Source organism: Glycine max, chromosome 12 (genome assembly GCF_000004515.6).
Source record: "Glycine max cultivar Williams 82 chromosome 12, Glycine_max_v4.0, whole genome shotgun sequence".
Taxonomy (NCBI): domain Eukaryota; kingdom Viridiplantae; phylum Streptophyta; class Magnoliopsida; order Fabales; family Fabaceae; genus Glycine; species Glycine max.
The window spans coordinates 25,092,913-25,104,817 of NC_038248.2; the positions used below are offsets into that span (position 1 = coordinate 25,092,913).

Below are 11,905 nucleotides of genomic sequence, written 5' to 3' on the forward strand. Positions count from 1 at the left end.
AGAAAATTGACTTCAAAAATAAAAATGTACAGTCACATTTTAATAAATAAAATTTTATCTTTAACATCAAACAAACGGTGAATGTTATTAGGAGTAGTTTAACATGGATTTATTATAAAATTGATGTTATTGGTACTCAATGAACATTGATTTTATAAAAAATTAATAATATTGTGATTGATCCATTACTATCGGTTTTTTTTTTTTTTTGAAAAGAATGATGTTGTCAATCTTTTAACTCTCAAAATCATGTTCCTCTTTTCCTTTAACCTCAAATCCCAAAATCCTATCTCATAGATCTCATCAATTTAATTCAATTCCATCGAGATGGACACCACTATTACTCAACTCAGTCCCTCCTGCAATACTGCCGTCGAACCGCCGCGACGTAGTGTTCACCAGCGGCTGGTCCAGTCGACGTTCTTTCCTCACAAGCCACCAGAGCCCATCGAAAAGAATGAGATAGAGGACGAACGCGATGAGGATTACTCCAACACTGAGAATCACAAGAAGAGGAAGAGGCCCAAGGCTAAAACAGCTCCTGGATAAAAAGCTTCCAAGGTAGTTAGTTCATCTTCTATTTTCTTCATTTAAAAGTTAAAACTTTTAATTTAAATTTCATTTTTTAAATCTTAATTAATTATGAAATCTTTTCGGTTTATGTATCGTGCTTAATAATGTCGCGGTAAAATTGAGGTGTCGCTGGGAAGGTGAGAAAATTGAGGACTTCAAATTCTAATCGTATTTTACTTGGTTTTGTTGTTTTTTCTCTACGAGCAGAATGTCACGCTAAAGTAAAATGCATCGGCAAATGGGACTAACAAGGGTTCAACTTCGCGGCAGGTGTTGGCTGATTCTAATCCGGTTAATGCACAGTTACTGCAAAGTGCGAACGGATTTGGTCTTCTTCTTTACGCTCAATCATTTCTCTGTAATCTCCAATCTCATAGTCGTATCGAATTTTAAGTATTCTTTTTTTCCAATTGTTTTGTTTTCTCTGTTCTGTGTTTATTTTCCCCTAATTTAATGCAGTTTGTAGATTTTGTGTGAGCGCTAGCCTGAATTTTTTTTCTAGTTGTTTTCATAGTTAGAGAGTATTCTATCGTGGATTAAAATTGAAAATTGCAGAAGCACAGTGCATGCAAAGGTTTGGAAGATGAAAAACATACCAAGTATAATGAAGCCTATAACGTGTTTGTAAAAATGCTATTGAGGAAAATAGTTGGGTTGGGTTTCCAAAATCAAAGTTTGTGTTAAGAATTGGACAGCCACCTATGCGGTGGATTGGTGGGAACAATGTTGCTGTGTGTGAGAACGAGAAGCAACTATTTGCTGTGGAAATTGGAATGTTTGAAATTGATATTTAACAATGACAATTTCTTGTTAGCTACCCAACCTCCATCTGCTAATAATTTTTTTTTCTCCTCTTTGACTCAAGTTACCTTTACCTGTTTGCTTTTTTATTCAACTTTCATTTTCAGTTTTTAACTTTCAAGAATTGAATTTCAAAGTTTAGATTTTCTGGGGTGTAGCTTTTCTTCCCATACTTTGCATATGGGAGCTTGAAGTCTAAATTAGAGTACACACGGACTGTGTGGGGGTTAAAGACATCAGATTTGGGAAGTGCAGAATAACACAAGAAGAAATATTGAGAGTAATTAGAGAATTGAAATGAAAGATGATGTGATATGTATGTTTACTTGGTTGAGCTTAAACTGGCCAGATAAAACTAAGAAAGTTTGCAAACAAAATTATCTTACTCTTATTTTATTTTTTATTGGATCCAGACCTTTGTTGGTTAAGTTCTATATTTTTCATGATTCGTGATATGAATATATTTAAAAGTATCAAAATGACTTTGTAGTTAGTAGCATGTTGCAGCATATTGTAAATTATGTTGTTGGCCTTTGTCTTGCAGGCAGAAGTTGAGAAACTTTCTTCGGAGGAGCAGGGATTAGATGATCAAATAAGGTAATGTGGTTTCTTCACAATAGAAAAAATAGATATTTGCTATTTTAGAATTGTTAGCCAATGCTGATTTTTCTAAACTTTTTGTTGGGAAATGCAAGAAAGACGGAGGAATTTGAGTGAAAATGAAAACAACCAGAAGTAATCTACTCTCTATTCGATTGATTTTCCCTTAGTCCTCTGTTACATAAGAAAAAGTAAATTGTTGCCAGTATATTATTAATTTATACAAATTTCAGTTCTTTTTATGTGCCACCTTATCACTTGTTATTATAAACATTGCTTTTGTTGTGTTCTCTTGTTAAATCTCATTATTATTATTATTACTATTATTAAGGATTTTTTTTTGTTAAGACCAGTTCATTTTTGCAAGCTGAATGAAACTCTAATAGCAATTAAAGCTCTGCATGGAACCACCCTGGAAGTCCCAAATCCTGAGGAAGTAAGTTTAGGGCATAAATTAATGAAAGGTTCACGAACTTTTTAAAACTGATGTTCTTGATGCATGATGGAGAATTGTTGCTTCTATATGCACCAGGCTGTAGACCATCGAGAGAGAAGATATAAAATCATTCTTAGAAGCACAATGGGTCCATTGATGTCTACCTTATGAGGTATAAGTGTCTTGACTAGTATTATTTACTTAAAACTTTCTAGTTAATCTATCTAATTATGCATTGTCCATTTAATTCTTGGAACTTCTGAACTGTTTTCAGTCAATTTGAAGAGGTTAGTGGTGCTGATCTCCCCATGATCCCACTCGCTTCCAGTTTTGGTTCCATTGAGCAACTAATGACGGAAATGGTTCCTACTAAATGCAGTGGAAAAGAACTTGAACCTCAAACTCAACTTTCTTCTCAGGCATTCTCTGATCTATAAATACTTCATAGATGGGTTGTGGACCTGTGGTCTAGTTGTGGGGATGAGATGATGTGAACTTGACTAGGAGCGGATCACTTGATACAGACTACGAATATTTGGATGATGCCACTTCCAGTGAAGGAAGATAAGTCAGGGTAGACGCCACTTCCAATGAATGAAGATAAGTCAGGGTAGACGCCACAAGGATTATCTTGATAAGTATGAGATTGGTTCAACAAGGAACCCAGAGAGAAACTCTCACCAAATTTTATCAAGTGCCAAAAGTTTCTTTATTGAAAATAAAAACCAATACTTATAGTGTATTTGAACAAAAAGATAAAAATAGACATGGACCTTCTAAACAGTTTGGACCAAAATTACAATAAATAAAAATTATAACTAAAAACATATTTAACTTGGGTCTTTAAATTAATTTGAGCCTTCAACAACAATTAATAGTCTTGATCGTGTCTCTGCCTCTGGGTCTTCATCCTTCTCCACTTGGGCCTTCACCCTTCTCCACTCGGGACTTTATCCTTCTCCACTTAGGCCTTCATCCTTCTCCACTTGGACCTTTAGCCTGTATTTGACCAGTTTCAGGATTCTCATCATTCCCTCCTTCTTGGTAAACATTTGTCCTCAAATGTCCAAGATTATCACCGGGTTCAAGTACTACTTCCTTCCTTTTCTTGTTGGCTTGCTTGGTATAACTTTCATTCTTCTTTGCAATTTGCACCTTCACTTGGTCATACAATCTTTTCACATACTCAACTTTGGCCTGTGCATCCTTATGCTGAGTCTCTTGGGGCTTGCTGTTGTAAGTTGGCCTGTTAGGCAATGAAGCTTCTGGAAGGAGATCAACTTGATGTTTTATGCTTCTTGAAGGTGGCAGTCCATGAGGAATCTCCTTGGGAAAGACATCTTTAAATTCCTGCAATAAGGGTTGAATACTAGGAGAAACATAAATAGTTAACTGATTAGAATTATCACTCTCTCTCTCTCTTGTGTATCACTCCATCTCTCAAGTGTATCACTCTTCCTTTTTCTATTCCTCTGTGATGCCTCACTATTGTTGGAACAAAGAAGCTCTTCATACACACTCACACTATGCACTCACTCACTCTATGTTAGAGAATAAGAGAAGATGAAAGAATTGATTGAGAAAATAGAGGGAACTTAGAATTCTAAATAAAACTTCTGCACTTTCATACATCTCATTCATGATCACTATTATTTTTATACACACTGTATATGTAACTACAACTATCTTCATAGTTGTCAAACTAACTAACTCCTAATTAACTAACTGAATTAAAACATACATCAACATCCCTCCTTAATTCAGATTTGTCAAGGATGTCACTCCTAACTTGTCTCTCAATTCCTTGAACTTGATAAACTTCAATGGCTTAGTTAGTATGTCTGCAACTTGATCTTCAGACCTGTAAAACTCCAATTCAAGCTTCTCCTTACTCACTTGATCACGCAGGAAATGAAACTTGGTTTCAATATGTTTACTCCTGCCATGTGCCACATGATGCTTAGCTAAATCAATTGCTGATTTATTATCCATCAACAACCTCATAGGACTGCAATTTCTCAAGTTTAGTTCTTTCATTAAAGCTTACAGCCATAGAGCTTGACAGACTGCCATAGCAGCAACAATATATTTTGCTTCACATGTTGACAAAGCAACTACACTCTGCTTCTTTGAACACCAAGAGATTGGTGATGTTCGAAATTTGAAAACATAACCAGTAGTGTTTTTTCTATCATCCTTATCACCACACCAATCTGAATCACTATAATCAAACACTTCTCCTTCTATATTCTTGTGACTATAAGGATGTAAAATGCCAAGATCCAATGTTCCTTTCACATACCTCAGAATCCTCTTTGTTGCCAAGAAGTGAGGTGTCTTTGGTTTCTCCATAAACCTACTTATCAACCTAACACAATAGGCAATATCAGGTTTGGTGTTACATAGGTATCTCAATGAGCCTACAATTTTCTTGTACAAGGTAGGATCAACTTCTTTCTCATCCCCATCTATTTGCAGCTTAATTCCAGTTTCTGTTGGTGTGATAACAGAATTGCAATCCATCATATTGAACCTCTTTAGGATGTCTTATGCATACTTCTTTTGATGCATGAAAATCCCTTTACTGGTAGAAACAAATTCAATACCCAGGAAGTATGATAGTTCATCAAGATCAGACATCCCAAATTTATTCATTATTCTTCCTTTGAACACTCTTATATCTTCTTCACTACTGCCAGTCACTAGCAAATCATCTACATATAGACATATTACAAAAAACTCACCTGAATCTGTGTTTATGACATAAACTCCATGCTCAGTAGTGCACTTGGTGAAATTCTGCTGGACTAGGAAGCTATCAATTTTCATATTCCAGGCTCTAGGAGCCTGCTTGAGGCCATATAGTGTCTTATTCAACTTGTAGACTTTTTCCTCTTGTCATGCAACTACATAACCAGGTGGTTGAGTTATGTGGACTTCTTCTTCAAGTGGCCCATTCAAAAATGCTGACTTCACATCCAGTTGATATAGAGACCAATTTCTGTTGCAAGTAGCTGCCACAATGAGCTTAACAGTTTCAAGTCTTGCAATTGGAGCGAAAACCTCATTGTAATCCAAGCCATGTTTTTGCAAAAAAATCCCCTTGCTACTAATTTTGCCTTATACTTGGACACATCTCCATTAGGCTTTACTTTAGTCTTATAAACCCACTTCACATCAATTGGTCTTTTTTCCTTGAGGTAAATGTACTAACTCCCAAGTCTGATTCTTCTCAATTGATCTCAATTCTTCTTCCATAGCTGCTCTCCAATGTGAACTTTGTGAGGCTTCATCATGACTCATTGGTTCTGATTCAACAAGTAGAGCAAAGTGCACAAAATCCCCTTTTGCAATGATTGCTGTATCAGGATACAATTCATATTCTCTGAGTGTTTGTGGTACTTGTCTCTCTCTTTGTGATTTTCTGAGTTGCACTCCACATGATGGTACATCCTCTTCACTTTGTTTGTCTTCAAGGTTCACAATCACCTTTCTTCCACCATTGTCAACAACATTTATTTCCCAATTCCAGCCCTTTGTTTCATCTATCAAGACAACTCTGCTAATCACAACCTTCCTCATTCTAGGATCATACAGTTTGTAGGCACTAGTTGGATGATATCTAATGAGTATCATTGGTTTAGCCTTGTCATCAAGTTTCTTTCTGTTCTGCTCAGGCACATGCCTAAAGCACAATGAATCAAATATTTTGAAATGACTCACACTAGGCTTCTTTTCTGACCATGCTTCTTCAGGTGTGTATCCCTGCAATCTCTTAGTGGGACACCTGTTCAGAATATACACAGCCGTAGAAGTTGCCTTTCCCCAGAAATAATGAGGCATTCCCTTCCCTTTCATCATGCTCCTGGCCATGTTCAAAACGGTTGTTTTTTCTCTCAGCAACACCATTATGCTGAGGTGTATAGGGAGATGTCACTTCATGAATTATCCCCTATTCATCACAAAATACTTGAAATTCATGTGAGTCATACTCACCACCTCCATCTGTTCTAAGCACTTTGATTACCTTATCACTTTGCTTTTCACTCAAGAACTTAAACTTCTTAAAAATGTTAAGCACTTCACTTCTCTGCTTAATGAAATAGATCCACATTTTTTTAGTAAATTCATCAATGAATGACACAAAGTAATTGTTACCTCCTAGGGATTTCACTTCAAAAGGATCACACACATCAAAATAGATCACTTCAAGCTTTCTTTTGGATCTGATTGGAATTTCTGACTTGAAAGAATTCCTTGGTTGCTTTGACACACAACACTCAACACATAATTGTTTTGGTATCTCAATTTGGGGAAGACTATGAACCATTTTCTTACTTTTCAATTCACTTAAACTCCTAAAATTTAGATGACCAAACCTGTGATGCCACATCCAGCTTTCATCACTTATGGAAGCAACCAAGCATTGAAATTCTGCAATCTGAATTCCAATCTTGAATGTTCTGTTTCTTGACAAAGAGGCCTTTAGAATCAGCCTCCTCTTGCTATCAAATATCTTCATTTGACTGTCCTCCATCTGCATTGAGTAGCCCTTTTCTAGCAACTGTCCCAAGCCCAGCAAATTATTCTTCATATTGGGAACATATAGCACATCATTGATAAATGAGTGCTGTCCATCCTTCCTCTGAATCATCACCTTTCCAATGCCTTCCGCAGTTACAGAGCTGTTATCTGCAAACTTGATCTTGCTCTTCACCTTATCATCAATGTTTACAAACCACTCTCTATGTCCAGTCATGTGATTGGAACAGTCTGTGTCAAGATACCACAGATTAACATTGTCTTCTTTTGAGTTTGTTGTTGCCATTAGTAACACTTTATCAGAGTCAGAATCCTCATCTTGTGCCAATTGAGCCTCATCTGCATTTCTTGGAACCCTTTTATTTCTGCATTCATCTGCAAAATGTCTTCATTTCTGACAGTTGTAACACTGAATCCCTTTCTTGTTGAATTTCTTCTTGCCCAATTTGTGATTCCCTCAACTTTTCTTGTCAGTTTCTTCATTCTGGTTATGATTTCCAGAACTGCTGGAGCCCTCACTTGACCCCTTCCACTTATTGTTCTTCCACTTTCCCTTTCCCTTCTTATTCTTGCCACCATCATAGTTGTTCCCTTTGGTTGTTTGGGCTTGGATAGCTTGCTCAGTTGATCTTTGTGAATTTCTTTCATTGAGCCTCATCTCTTGAGCTTCAAGAATTCCTTGCAGTTCTTCAATCTTTATTTCTTCAAGATTCTGGCCTTGCTCAATTGCCACCACTATATGATCAAATCTTGGTGTCAAGGTTCTTAATACCTTGTCAATGATCCCCAAGTCTGATTGCTTGTCACCATAAGCATTCATTTGATTTGTAATTGCCAAGATTCGAGAAAATAACTCACCAATGCTTTCTTGATCACTCATTTGTAGAAGTTCATACTGCCTTCTCAAGGTTTGCAACTTCACCTTCTTGAGTTTGCTATCCCCTGCATAGGATTTCTCTAGAGTATCCCATGCCTTCTTTGCAGTATCAGCAGATCTAATTTTCTGAAAATTATCTGCATATACACATTGATGAATAATGAACGTCTTTGCATCTCTTTTCATCAAATCGCGGTGAGCCACCTTCTGTGCATCAGTTGGGTTCATGTCAAGTTCTTGAACCCCTTCTTGCACCACTTCTGTCACATCTTGAAATCGAAAGATTACCTTCATCTGAGCACACCAATCATCATAGTTCTTGCCTTTGAGAACAGGCATGCATGCTTGAAAATTTCCATTCGAGGAAGCCATCTCAATTTCAGTATCCAAGGATCTTGAACTTCTGCTTTGGATACCAGTTATTGGAACAAAGAAGCTCTTCACACACATTCACACTATGCACTCGCTCACACACTCACACTATGCACTCACACACTTCCATTCTTTTGCTGTCAAATGAATTACATATGATTGAATAATATCTCCCATAACTCATGAAACTTGTCCCAAGAGTGACACTTGATTCCGGAGCTTCGTTTTCTTGTTGCACTTGCTTGTGGAATAAAGAGGATAACTCTCTAGTACTAGTACAATTTCCTCAACTTATTACTTGGATTAAGTCCCGTACTTCTCTCCTATTTGAGGCAAACAATAGAGCTTTCTTTGAAATGAAATAGAAAAAAAAAGAGAAATAGGATTGAAAAATATAAAATTTAGAAATAAAAGAGAATTAAAATAAAAAGATATTAATGAATTAAAAAAATAAAGAAGTAAAAAAAACTATCACCTTATTTGGATCAATAGAAGAGAAAAAGAAAATATATATATATATATATATATATATAATATTCTTATATTAATTAAAAATAAATTTAACTTAAATAATAAACAGTTATTTTATTTTTTTCTTAACATAAAATTAATTACTATTTTTAAAATTTAATTTAATTTTTTAGAAACTTAAAAATGAAAAAAATTCCTCTTATTTCATATCAATTTAAGTAGAAAGGTTTTTCTTGTGAATTCCATAGAAAAAAAATCCTTTGCCATGTTCTCTCTTTTCTCTCCTTCTGATTTGGTCATCACACACTTCTATGAGGGATAGAGGTTTATGAATAATTTTCTGGTCATGGTGCTGGAAAGAAATCTTGTTGGTGAAGCCATCATGCACTGCTTTGGTGTCCTATTCAATGTTGGCCCTCACTAGTGCCATCTCCATCTCCTTGTCCTCAACAATCAAACTTCCCTGGGATAACCTCTGGAGTTTCTGTCGCATGGTTCTACTGTAGCTAGTTGGAACATACCTCTTTCGCATAACCCTTCTCAGCTCAGTCCATGTATCTATCTCCCGCCCTTCTTCTCTCTTCATCTTTCTTTGATTTTTCTTCCACCAAACAAGGGCATAATATGAGAATGTAGCTATTGCTAACTTCACCTTCTGCTCTTCCGGATAATCATTGTAGGAGAATGCATGCTGAATCTTCATCTCCCAGGTAAGGTAGGCGTCTGGGTCACTCTTGACTTTAAAAGATGATACATTGAGTTTTACTCCCTCAATTCTGTCTTGCCCCTCTATTCGGTTCGATCCATCATTGACCCTTTTGTTGCCACCATAAGGTCTTCCAGTATTTGAATTCATTTGGTGCTCTAGTCCTTCTATTCGCATGTAGAGCTCTTCATTGTTACGTTTCAACAAACGTTGCATTTGTTTAGTTATCGCGTCCAGTAATAAGTGCTGAAATCCGTCTAGTTGATGATATACACCACCATTGTCACCAGCTCCTGCCATGATTAAGGAACAAAGAAATTTGCAGTAATTTAAAAAAAAGATTCAGTACCTCACCACACTCTACTCACATGTTTCTCTCTTTGATGGTAATTCACTCGTGTTTGATGCTCTCAATATAGGCTTTTGTGTAATGTATTCCCTCTTGCCTTTTACCACTCGCGTTCCCTCTTAAGTTCCTGAATGAATCAAATTAGACACACAAGGTAATATAAAATAAAAGGAAAGACAATATAATTATCACAGACTGAGAAACATATTTGATTTGGGATAACAACTTGGACTTGATTTGGATAGCAGGTTGGATTTGATTTTGATAAAAGATTAGATTTGATTTGGATAATATATTAGATTTGATTTGGATAACAGATTAGATTGGATTTGGATAACAAATTAGATTTAATTTGGATAACAGATATGATAACAAATCAGATAACAGATAGGATAACAGATATGACCAGTAAACTTCAAATGCTCATAACTTTTGCTACGGTTGTCCGTTTGAGGCCCACTATATATCAAAACGCTCAGAATTCAGAGGAGAATCCAGATAAGGGGATTTGGTACACAATTTTCTGCTAAAAAAAGCCTCTGACTGCCTCAATTTCGTGTTCAAAGATCAAACACCCACTTTTGTTTTTCTTCTTTTTTTTTTAATTTCTACAACTTTTTTTTTACTTGAAACAAAACTCAAACAAATTTTTTTTTTGACACAAAGTCTGAAAGACACAAGAAACAAGACCAAGAACAAAAATGTGACAAGAACAAGAACAAGAACGAAACAAAGACACAAACATGAACGCAACAAGACACAAACAAGAAAACAAATAACAGAACAAGGACAAAACACGAACCTGGACAAATTACAAAGAAAAATAATAGGATAGGATAGAACTTGTATCAAGAGCTGAAGCTCTGATACCAGATGATGTGAACCTGACTAGGAGCGGATCGCTTGATACAGGCTACGGAGATTTGGATGACGCCACTTCCAGTGAAGGAAGATAAGTCAGGGTAGATGCCACTTTTGGTGAAGGAAGATAAGTCAGGGTAGACGCCACAAGGATTACCTTGATAAGTCTGAGATTGGTTCAACAAGGAACCCAGAGAGAAACTCTCACCAAATTTTATCAAATGCCAAAAGTTTCTTTATTGAAAATAAAAACCAATACTTATAGTGTATCTGAATAAAAAGATAAAAATAGACATGAGCCTTCTAAACAGTTTGGGCCAAAATTACAATAAATAAAAATTATAACTAAACATATTTAACTTGGGCCTTTAAATTAGTTTGGGCCTTCAGCAACAATTAATAGTCTTGATAGTGTCTTTGCCTCTAGGCCTTCATCCTTCTCTACTCGGAGGCTTTATCCTTCTCCACTTGGGCCTTTAGTCTGTATTTGACCAGTTTCAGGATTCTCATCATGAGAGGATCATAGTGTTCACGACCTCATTCCAGGTGATGTTGTAGTTTTGGATTTCGATTTTGGTTTGTATTTGGCAGCCATATATTATGTGTTATAGTTCCAAGTCCATACTATTTTTATGATTATTTGCAAAAGCCAATGGTTGAGCACAAGGGAATAAAGGAGTTCTATGAAAAGTAGCTTCAACAGGTAGGCACAACCCCATTCCCCTCAGTTCATTCAAATGTCCTAACCAAGCTTTCTTCCAGGTGCTAAAACAAGCTTTCTTTCTCTTTTTTTGCTACTTTATTAATATGTGTATGTGTATTTATCTTACTACTAGTTTGTTCTAATAATCAATAATTAATATATTTAAGAAATTACTTCACTTTTTTTTTTTTTTTTGCAGAAAATTACTTCACTTAAAATGTCATCTTCAACCAACTAAATATTTAAGAAGTTATTTACTAAAAATAAAATATCAATGTTAACATCAGTTATGAAAACCGATGTTGAAATCCAATATACGACATTGGTTTTTAGAAAAAGTGATGTCGTATAATAAGATATATACACTACTAAAAAAACTTTTAACATCGTCAATTTAACACCGATTTTCATAAAATCGATGTTAACAAAAACATGGTGGAATTTTTGTAAATGCAATGTCATTATTAACACCGATTTTAACATTGGTTTTTTTAAAAGTCAATGTTAAGATTCTTATTTCAACATCAGTTTTTAAAAAATTGATGTTGTGAGTGCTTAGACAACATTAGTTTTTAAAAAATCAATATTGAGGTTTTTCTTGAACAAATGGTCTC

The 11,905-nt window shown here is 35.5% G+C and overlaps 1 long non-coding RNA gene across 1 annotated transcript; it reads left to right on the top strand.

Moving 5' to 3' along the window:
* Positions 1-229: 229 nt before the first annotated feature.
* LOC106795416 (uncharacterized) lies at positions 230-3,192 on the top strand. Its single transcript, XR_001383914.3, has 6 exons — positions 230-561; positions 781-931; positions 1,919-1,971; positions 2,328-2,410; positions 2,507-2,582; positions 2,685-3,192. It is a non-coding gene; the product is annotated as an uncharacterized lncRNA (long non-coding RNA).
* The last annotated feature ends 8,713 nt before the right edge of the window (positions 3,193-11,905 follow it).